This window comes from Eulemur rufifrons, chromosome 6 (assembly GCF_041146395.1).
Source record: "Eulemur rufifrons isolate Redbay chromosome 6, OSU_ERuf_1, whole genome shotgun sequence".
Classification (NCBI taxonomy): domain Eukaryota; kingdom Metazoa; phylum Chordata; class Mammalia; order Primates; family Lemuridae; genus Eulemur; species Eulemur rufifrons.
Genome location: NC_090988.1, coordinates 83,182,344 through 83,194,568, shown reverse-complemented (window position 1 = coordinate 83,194,568; position 12,225 = coordinate 83,182,344).

The following is a 12,225-nucleotide window of genomic DNA, read 5'->3' as shown; positions in this document are numbered from 1 at the left end:
GTATTTATTTTTTAAAAAATAAATAAAGCAAGGTAAGGCAGTGAAAGAGAACAGCAATTTACTTGGGATGAGTGTTTCTATAGGACAAAAGCAGAAAACGTAGGAAAACCAGGTGAGGAAAAGGCTGTGGAAGATCATAAAAACCAAGCACCTAGATTAGATATAAACAATTCAGTAGGGAAGTGGAAAAGATGAAACTTTTTATCAGTGAACTCAAGTTGTGGATCATAATTTTAGGATAATAAATATCTTTGTGAATCCGTGGGGTTAAATATAGGGAGAAGAAATTAAAGTATATTCATGGAGGACCATATTTTAACTAGTTATACACTAGGTATAACTTAGTAAAAATGACCCCCATTTAATAGAAAATGAAGTCCATTGTTTTATCAAAGAATAATATCCTCATTCTAAGATTCCTATAAGAAAATGTTTTTAAAATATCGGATTTAGAAATTGAAATGCAACATTGGACATATTTAAGCGTAACTTAGCTGGTACACAGTACTGTCCCATAGAACTTTCTGTGGTTATGGAAATGTTCTACATCTGCACTGCCCAATAGGGCAGCCATGAGCTACATGTGGTTATTTAATTCTTGAAATATGGATAGTGTAGCTGAAGAATTGGATTTTTAAAATCTTAAATAATTTAAATTTGCATGTATGTGCCCCATGTGTCTTATGTCTACCTTAGTGGGCAGCACAGATAGAAGATAATTAGTGTGAAATAAGACTGTGGGTCTTAATTCTGAAAGTCCTTTCTTTTCTTAGTGTATATAATTAGGCAGTGGAAGAATAGAGGAGGGAAGCTTCTAAGTTTCAGAATTCTCTCATTCATTAGAAAACAGGAAATATTTCCTAATTTGTATATAGGGCCTACAGATTTGGTATTAACATTACCTGCTAGTTGGCTATCCTATCCACCAATTAGTAGCTTTTATGGCTGCTTTATTTTGTACTCAGTGGCCCCCAGGCCTTTCCTCACTTGAGGACCACTTTTTCCCCTCATTTTCTGAAAGTAGCAGCATAAGGATTTCTCTTCTAACTGTACTTATCCCAACCACGGCTTTAAGATGCCGAGTACATCAACATGTGTCTACATTATTTACTTTTTGTTTTGATTTCTCCAGTTGCAAACCTTTCCCTGAGAACAAAGTCATAGTTACACTCCTCTACTTTGCCAGTATTAAAACAGATTGCTAGGTTCCTGAACTGCTTCTTCAACTTTCTGGCTGTGTTCACTCACTGCTATCTTTACCACAGCATATATCCCCAGAAAGATGCCAACATGGTAATAAATATTAATTATTTTTATTTAAAAAAGAATTTCTCAAGTATAAATTAACAATAATAGAATTAGTCATAGTAGCAACAGCAACAAGGGAAACATCAACATAACCATAGCAACAATGTTTTGCTTTGGGTTCTTCTCCATTCCCAACATGCCAAATGAAACTTTCATACAGATTTTTATTTAATACATTTCCATTAAAATCCTAATCTCTAGTTTCCTAATGCGTTAACAGGCCTAGAATTTAGTAGATTTGTTTTAATATCATACCCCTTTTTAAAAAAATTGATATCTGGGGTTTTTTACTACTTTGCAAAATCTAAAACTTTATGCTCAGCCTAGTGACTTTCGTAAAGGACTTTTTGGGTTGTCCCATATGCTTAAAAATATGGCACTGCTGATATAAATGATACATAAAAAGAACCCCTGAATGATATTACATGGGGAGAGAGAGAAAAACAAATGAGTGATATGCATATTAAAGATGTTATCATTTTTAGCATCTCTACTGATATTCCTGTATTTCATTCTACCCATCATGCTAAGAGGAATTCTTTGAATATTATAGCAAGGATGCCTCATCCTTCTCTGGGGAAGTTTTTGTGAGAATAAAGCATAAGCTGGAAGCAAAACACATCCAAATACTTTTGCATATCCACTTTAAGGCCATGAGAAATTCACAGGGCATGCGTTTCTTTTTTTAAAATTTTGAAGTTCTATTTTTTGACTTCCCTTTTTATACGTAAGACATCCATATGGTTACTCAACTTAATCAGCAAATATTTATTGAACAAGTACTACATGCCAGGCATGGGAAGCATCAGTGAAAAAAACTGACAAAAATCTCTGTCCTTGAAAGCTTACATTCTAGTAGGTTTTAAATGTTTGTTCTAAGATCCTTGAGAAACTAAATCATCATCATAAAATGGATAATCCTGTGTTAGTATGATAGACAATGTTGGTTATCTAACAAGTACCATTTCAACTTTCTTCATTTATAGAATCTCTTGTGTGGTGGCCATGCAACTTGTTCCAGAGAATGAATTAGGTTGGTTATCAGAAAATCAATGTGGTCTCATTTTTCTTTCCAGTGATCTATTTAGGGATACACATGAGACTGACTCTGTTCAATACCATATACAGGAAGTCTGATCAAATGTTCGTTTGAAAAATTTCCTCTCCATAAAAAAACATAAGAGAGGCAGAAAGTAAAAAGTGCTGTTATTCCATACCTTTCTTCCTACTTGGGATGATCTTATGTGGCAATATGTCTGGAATTCTGGAAGCCATAAACAATATACCAAAGACGTCAATGTTGAAATCTATGAACCCAGATTCTGACAGTATTGAGGGTAGTCATGGGGAATATGGAAACATCTCCTATTTAGCAGTTATGTGAAATGATGTAATTTGTATGCTTGTCAGCATTGAGGGGATATTCTTTTATCAAAGTCCTAAAGTGTCATAACTGTTATGGTTAGGAGTACCAGTGAGACTTTGACATTTCCTTGTACATTAGTTACAACCAATAACTAATTATCAAGGAATATATTGAAGTATTAATTTTCTACCAACAAACTGAATTTAGTTATAAAGTTAATCCCAAATCAACCAAGAAAGCATCAATTTTGATGGAACACTCAATTAGCCACAGTAATGACCAACTCATGGTATTGTATGGCAATAGTAGAAAATGTTATCATTTTCTTTCTTCTTGTTTTAAGGGCAACATAAACATGTTTAGAGTTGCTTATTTTGGATTCTCCCAAACAGTAGTTTCTATCCCAAATGATGAAAAATAAAAGTGCAGAGAAATCATAATCATATTAATAGAAAATATTAGTAGTAAAATTATATAAATATATAGCCAGTCTATCTGTCTATCTATGTATCAATCATCTATCTAATCTGTCTATCCTGGATTGAATAGTATCCTACAAAATTTATATTCATCCAGAACCACATAATGTGATCGCATAGGGAAATGCGGTCTTTGCAATGTTATTAGTTAAGATGAGGTTATACAGGATTAGAGTAGCCTCAAGTCAAATAACTGGTGTCATTATAAGAGAAAAAAACTTGGACACTAATAGAGACACATAGGGGAGCGTGCCATGTGGATATGGAGGCAGAGATAGGAGTGATGTGTCTGTAATCCAAGGGATGACAAGCATTACTGGAAACCAGAAGAAAAAACAGGAGAGACATGGAACAGATTCTCTCTCAGAACCCACGGAAGAAACTAACCCTGTTGACATCTAGATTTCAGACTTCTACTAGCCAGAACAGTTCAGAGAATCAATTTCTGTTGTTTTAAACCACTTGGTTTATGGAAATTTGTTATAGCTGCCCCAGAAAACTAATAATAAATATCTATGTATGGCAAAAGAAAATGAGTATTTATAGTATATGATTTTGCCACTGTTAAACACTTAGATTTTTGATAAGTGAAAATTTGCTTCAGTAAGACATTTGAATGTATCTTTCTTATTCATGAGGTGGAACATCGTTTCATAAGTTTAGGTAAATTTTCTTTCTTCTTTTGTTAAATGTTTTTGCACATATTTACATCATTTTTATTAAATATCTTGCTAATTTTTAAATTTTCTTGTTAATAATAATTTACATATCTGCTATCCCTCATAGGTATCGGAATGATCCATCTCCTTTCACCCCAGTTTTCCTGCTATGCCCAATTTGGTTTCTGTTTTCAGTGTATCTCTTCATGAGTAGACTCTTGTCATTTCAAGAGCATCTGATGGATACTTATGAGAGTCATAGGGCTCAGACCAACATGATCCTATACATTTTCCTATATATTCCCTTATATGCATGTATATAATTCTTTTGTGCTCACCAGCAACTTAAAATCTGTAAAGATTTTATCAATTTCACTCATTGACTTGCAAGCCACTCACCCAGGTTTGTATTCATAATGAAGTTCTTTATTTTGGGATGTGTCCTTTGGCATTAGTTTATAGAATACATCTAGAACCTCATTTTATTTCCCTCTGATTCCCAGTAAATGACTTCTGATCTCAGAATAGCCATGTTGCCCATGTTCTAAATTTAATAAAAATTTCTTGCCGTCGTTTTATTGAGGATATCATCTTCATGCTGTTGTTACTTTTGCAATCCTGATTGGTTTATTTTATTTCCTGGAAAATTTTGTCATAATTCAAAAGCTATACTTTGGCCTTCATTAAACTTCTGGAATGTTCATGTATATTTTAAAGGCATGGAAAAATCAGGAGAGTGCCATGGTGATTACTTTTGGAAAGAATGAGAAAGCTGAGACTTCAGTAGAAGTACATAAGTCATCTCAGTGTGCCTGAGAGGGAGAGGACAAAGGTGGGCCCAAAGTCATGCTGGTCACTGACAATAAGGGAGAAAAAAATGGCTGAATAACTGACAGATATGGAAATAAAGAAGGAATTACTGGCTGTTCCTCTTGAGATTATGAAGTTTCTCCATGGATATAACTGTAAACACTATCCATTCCCCAACAATCATAGACATTGAAATCAGCATTGGTCTGCTATTTCTGAACCATGATCTACATCACATAATATCACAAATTTATTCTTTTATGTCCAATGTCATAAGGCATTAAGGTCTCTGGACCAACAGTATAGCCATTAGTCTGAGAATAGTTTCTTTTCCATCTCAGTAGAGTTTTGTATTTATTGACTTTTTTGAGGAGATTCCTGAGAGATTCAGTCAAATAACCACTTTAATGATTGGGAAAGCCAATTTTTCACAGGTTTGGCTTAAATCCTGGTTTTATTTAGCAGCTCATGCTACTTGTTCCATTTTTTCACTTTTTTGGGTCTTTATTCCTTTCCTCTCACCTGCCTCAGAGTTGTCAAGAAATTTACTAGAATATGTTGTCTACTATTTACTTAATAAGACTTTCTTTCTATAAGCATAATAGATGGTATATATCTTGTTTGCTATATTTTATAAGACAATACAGAGAAAACATTTCCATGTAATGAATTCTTTCTCTTCCTCTTTTTGTCATTTTTCCCTTGCCAGGCAAATTGTGGAGGAGTGAGTAAAAATGGCAGAAGTGGCAACTTTTCCCATTGTAGCGCATGCCTTCATGACATCCTCTTGCCAAAGGGCCCGGAACCAAGTTAGCTATCATTACTGCACTCTAGGGACCTCAAAATCTCCATGCATGGTGTTGATGCCTTACATTATCTGATCTCCTAGACAGAAAGGTTCTGTTCAAAAGCAGAGCAACACAAATGACGAAAAAAGAAAAAAAAATCAGAAATAAAATCAAATGTTATTTTGGAGTGTGAGATGGACTCTTATACATAACCACAAAATAAGGCCAGTGTACAAACTGGATGGCTAAATTTTCTTTGAGCTTGGTGGCTATGATCCAAATGATTTCTTAAATTTAAAGGGAATCACTGCCAGACCCTTTGAATTTTCTCAAGCATTCCAATTTCAATCATGAACTGGTTTAGCTCTAAGTCAGATTCTTCCCCCAAGTTCATTAGAAGACATCTTGGCTATAATTTTAAAATTCTGGCCAAAACTTAAATTAAATAGGCAGGGTTAAATTTTTTCTATGGTTATTTTATAGTCTTTACCATTTACTACTTAAAATGCTAATGAAAATCATATGGCTAATGTTAAAAAAAATTTGAGGTATTTTTCTATTCATTTTAGTATTTACTCTTTCTATAATTTGTTTTCATTGATTATGTAGTAAACAGCTATGTAATATTCATGAGATAATCTTAGTTCTTCCAATTAACCTCAGTTTAGGTACTAATTTTATTTCAATATAATTGTTAACAGATTCTTTATCAAAGAGGATTATGCCATTTAAGGAGGAATGAAAATGCCACACCCACAGACAAAATAATTTGCACATACGTTTTATAACTTTTACTTCATATATATTCCTTTCAGGTGCATTTTCTGTATAACAAAAATGTATCCATTTTTGAAAATAATTTTTTAAAATTATCTTTTAAATTTTAATTCTCATAGGCAGAAAATTACTTAAAATTATATCATACAGCTTATGTTCTTTATCACAGAAAACAAGTCTAGATTTTACATTTTTGACGTTGCAAATCACACAATTGCACATCAATTATCATTGTAATCATACATTCAAGGCTTTTATGTATTAAGTTCGAAATGCTTACCCATTTATTATGCAGTAACATTGAATATTCCAGACTGCTAAACTGAATGAGTAGTTAAATGTGTTTTTCGAAAACTGAGGATCAAGCTTTTGCTGTTCAGCTGCGTGGGTTATCATCACGCTGGGTCCAGTGATCCCATACCCAGAGTAGATTTCAGGAGATTTAATGCAGATTTTGTGCTGCGTCTCAATGGTTACTGACAAGGCCAAGCTAGATATTTAATAATAATGTTCAAAATACTAAGGAATATAAAGAGTTCTAAATGACAATAATGACTGTCTATCATTTAATTTCTTTTATGAAAGGGAAAACAGTTGTTTATATATTTAATTTTCTTCTTTGTCTAAATCCTGTTTCAACTATTAAATATCTTCTAAATGGAAGACAGAGTATTCTGTGAAAGGATTACTGAACTTGCAGCCAAACTATTTCAATTCCAGGTTACATGGAATTGATGGTTGAATTAAGCTCTGTGAGTCTTTTGTTTATTTCACATATTAAATCCTACAAAATTCAACCCTTATTGTTCACAAAAATATTTTAATGCATGCCTGAAAGTATTGATATTTTATAAGCCACATCTAAGTGCTCATTGCACTTATGTCATAGTAGCAAAACTTTTATTATTAGTGATATCAAAACTATTAGTAAAACATTAAGTTTTTTTTTTTTTCTAAATGTCTAGAGTTTTATATCACTTTTTTTTCCTGGAGATATTATCTACTTACGCCTATGACAAAATTTATGTCCTGACCATCTCCCAATATTTTGTAAACAGCAAGAAGGGCTCATTTTTATAGTTACGGAGGAAAAAGATGAGACCAACAGAATAAACCTCATTTCTATGTCATTGTTATTGAGGTAAAAGCTAGGCAAATATTAGTTTAAATATTTGCTTTTACATAAAACGATTAGTTTAAAAAATTCCTTCACATTCCTATATATATTATGGTCTAATGGAAATTACATTTAATGTGGAGTTAGAAGAAGGGCTTTTAAAATTGTCTGTAACCTTGTTATCAGAAAAAGTTCTTAAATTTTCTAAACCCTTTATTTTCTCTCTTTATGTGTAAGTGATTACATCGTGGGCATGTTAGAAAATTTACATGAAGTAAAATTTTTAGATTTGCTTTATGAATTATAAAGGACCAAATAAAATGTGGCATTTTATTATTATTTATTGTTATTGAACTTTGAGTGACTTGGCAACTTGTTTTTCTATAAGAAAATTAACAATTTAATTAGGAAAATAGTTTTTGTACAAGTAGTCAGTATGTTTTAATGCATGAAAGGTATTTTGCTGGCTTAAATATCCTTATTCCTATTATTGAAAATATATTGAAAATTTCAGCATCAATGGTAAGGAAGCAAGCAAGCAGAACCCATTGGGGCAGCATTCTTAGCTAAACTATTTTTTTTAAAATCTTGACCATGGTGTGACAGCTCACATAGAAAAGTGTCAAGAAAAATAAAATACAGCTTTATGGAGCAATTCTTCAGTAATTTCATTGTGATCCTGCCATCATTGCCTGTTGTAAGGAAAAATTCAATAGCAAATTTGAGAAAGTTATACCAAATAGAGATTTCCAAACTAAAATAAAGTCATTTACATGAGATTTAAAGATGGACAGGAAATCAATTAGGGGAATGGAGAATAGATCTTCAAACATCTTTCAGAAAGAGAATGTTCTGATCATTGTCTTTGTGCAGTTAAGAAATCCAAGATTAAGATAAGATGGCCTTTCAGAACTTGTCAATAAAAGTACACAAGCCTCTCTTGGTAACACCACCAACAGGTACAGTACTGTGTAGTCTTAGAGACTATGAACTATATTGTATTATATATATTGTTTTAATGCCAATGTTTAACACAAAGCCTGGTACAGACTATATCCTCTCTAAATGACTGATGAATGAATGGGCATTATTTACCCCTATTGAAGCTAGTATTGTAAGAGATTTTTGGTTGGTGGAGCATGGCTACTCTGTGCCCTAAAAATCATTAATGTACTCTGGACTAACTAGCATTTAAGTGACAAGGCTAACAGGAAGGCTAAGGTAGATATTCCCTGGGCCCAGGGGGTAGCAGTAGAGCACAGGGACTCTGCAGGGACTCCTACAGAAGGCTGGGAGAACCATTGCTCTGCCCCTCTGCTACTGCTATTCATAGCTCTGTGTACCTGTGATTCCTGGGAAGAAAAACGCTTTTTTACACTGCAAATGGGGGAAAAAAATGATTGCTCTAGTAGCCCTAAAGTTCTGCTTGAGAAAAGTCTAGGTTTGGGAACTTTCTTGCTGGACAAAAGGGAAAAGAAGGTCACCCAGCAGGGACTCCTAAAGAGGATAATTGGAGACTATGTGGTAAATAAAGAAGGTGGGGCCTTAGGAAATAGTCTTTTAAGGTGGTTTCCATGTAAAAAGAATGTATTTGTACCCTTACAATGCCAGGAAGTTGCATTTTATTCCACAGATAACCAACTTCCTGTGTTGAATTAAATTAAATTTGGCCTGAGGCAGCCTCTGTGCCTTGAGTTGTTAAGTGGCAAGCTACAACCTAACTTAGCATGTAAACAAACTGAAATGCTAACTTAAAAGTACAACCTTGTGACAAACAGCCAGGTTTCAGCCAATCACAGGCAGATAATCCGTCACATTATGTCCAAATTAGGCAAATACCTCATTACACCATCCTCAAATGAGGCAGATGCCCAGCTGTAGCCAATCAGGTGATCTCTCTACTTTGCTTTTGTGCCTGGCCTATAAAAGCTTGTTGCTCACACAGCTGGGCAGAGCTCACTCAACCTGCACAGGTCAGGGTGTTCCCTGAATGATGAATCATTCTTTGCTTAATTAAACTTTGTTAAATTTAATTTGTCAAAAGTTTTTATTTTTTTCTTTTAGCATTCCCTTTGTAAATATAATCATGAACCAGTGATTAGATAAACCAACACAGAAAGGACTTTGGGTTTTATCTGGTAAAAGAAGAAATAATTGTTTATATTAATAAATGGGAGATAGAGGGAATCAATGGCTATTTCTCTCTAAGTTTGCTAGGGCCATAAAACAAAATAGAAATCTAATTCTATGACTAAGACACTGTCTTTTATGATTTGGTATAATGGTGCTCACTATGCTAAAGATATTTAAAGAATATTCACAATATTGGCCATTCTATTTTGTAACGTTAGTTATATCTCATAGATGTACTCTTGAATTTAATCATCAAAATACTCTAATGAGCCTAGCACTCTGGGAGGCCGAGGCGGGTGGATCGCTCGAGGTCAGGGGTTCGAGACCAGCCTGAGCAAGAGCGAGACCCCCGTCTCTACTAAAAATAGAAAGAAATTATATGGCCAACTAAAAATCTACATAGAAAAAATTAGCCGGGCATAGTGGCGCATGCTTGTAGTCCCAGCTACTCAGGAGGCTGAGGCAGTAGGATCACTTAAACCAAGGAGTCTGAGGTTGCTGTGACCTAGGCTGACGCCACGGCACTCACTCTAGCCTAGGCAACAAAGCGAGACTCTGTCTCAAAAAAAAAAAAAAAAAATACTCTAATGAGGAAATATTAAAATTATTCCAGTTTATAGATTAGGAAACTTGAGTCCCAATGGGTATGGTATATGTAACTGTAATGTTTATAAAGATAAGAAATATGTTTTACTCCTTCATAAATCATCCCCAGCACATTACACGTTTTTTTTGTCCCTGGAAGAGAGAAAATATTTGTTAAATGGGTGGATGAGAGAACAAATTTTCTGAGATGTGTAAGTTGTAGTGTTTAGATTGAAATATATCCCTTACTTCAGAGTGCTCACTTCTAAAAAAGGAAAGTAGCTGATTTTCCTGGTTTTGGAAGCAATCCTATATAAAAAAAAATTTTGATAAAATTAATATACATTTTCTCAAAGAGGGACATTTTCTTTCCACAAAGGATTAGAGGAAGACAACTGAGGTTCAGGGAACTGTCTACACACTACACTTATTGGTTAGAGAAACATTCATATAAACCTTTTTGGCTATTCTGTCATCCAGGAATTTAATTACTCATCAATTATTTATTGAATGCTTCCTATATGCCAGAACTCTTCCAGGCTCTGGGGATGCAGTGATGAACAAAAGAGCCCCTGTCCTCAAATGACTCACATGCTATATTTTATGTACTCTGACCTAAAGATTTCATTCCAAATGAATTCATGAATGTTCCCTATGTTTTCTGAATCTCATTTTCCTTATTTGTAAAATAGAATAAGATCTCTTCACAAAGCTGTTACACAGATAATATATAAAACATGTAGGAAAGTATAAAAATTGAAGCAAAGATGGCTATTGAATAGTGAGGTTTACAGATGGCTGCCACAGGCATTATCTTGTTAAATTCTCTACTAATGAGATTATGATAATGTCAAGATTATGAAACTATCAAGATTATGAAACTATATGATCAGGAAGACCTCAGTTGGAGTCCTTGCACTGATAATATCAGCTCTTTGACCTTGAAAATTTTATTAACCTTATTGACATAAATGTCTTTTTCTGCCAAATGAAAATTTGATTCTACTCTGAAAGGTTATGAGGATTATTGATAATCTATGCAAATTGCCTACTCACTGAACAGGAACTATTTTAAGTGCTCAAAAATGGGGTAGGAGAAGTTACAATTATGTGGAGAAACCAGAATTCTCATAGCCTACTAGTGAGAATATAAATTAATACATATATTCTGAAAATATGTTTGGCAATATTTTCTGAAGCTGAATATATGCCTTTGCCATGGCATATAAATTCCACTGCATATGTGTTTGCCAAAAGACATAGTCTGGGATGATTTTATCAGCACTATTCATAATGGCCCAAACCTGGGAAATACTTTAATGCCCATCATTGATTGAATAGCTATTCAGAGATTGGAATGCTATTCAACAACATGAATAAATTATTTACAACACACAATAAAATCAATAAATTTCAGAAAGGTACATTGAATGAAAGAAGCCAGACTTAAGGGGGTACATATCTTATGATACTGCTGCATTGGGCCTTCATTTCCTTACGAGGGCTCCCGTGTTACATAAAACTTATGTTAAATTGCTATGTTTTTCTCCTTTAATTCTCAGGCCCAGATGAAAATCCTAAGAGGGTAAATGCAAAAATTTCCTTCTCCTACAATGCCGTTAATATAAGCTAAAAAGCCAGGGTAAATTAATTTATGTTTTCAGAACTCAGGATAGTGATTACTCTTAATGGGGATGAGGGCATAGTGATTGGGAGGAAACATGAGGAAAGCATTTGGAGTTCTAGATATGTTGTTTCTTTATTTCATGCTAGTTATAGAAACATGTTCATATTTATGAAAATTTAGAGAGTTATCCACTTATGAACTTTTCTGCTGATATATTTTACTTTAATAAAAAGTAAAAAATAAGTGTTTTTATAAATGTCAGTTTTTATTATTTAATATTAAGACTATAGAACATTTCTACACAGTCTATAATTTTCAGAAATCTTTAAATTGATTGATTTATTTTTACTTTACCTAAAATGCAGACCTAGGAGACACATGCCTCATACACATTAAGTCTTCTTCAGTCTGGTTTTTAGGCAAATTTCTCAGAAGTTCCTTCTATGTCCTAAAAGGCTATGTTACAAGATCTTTCAAAATAAGGATGCCATTGCTTTACATGGACATGAATACCAAGTGACCTTAATACAACTGAGCTTTTGAAAAAGTAAATGGGAGGATCTGTCATGAGCAAAG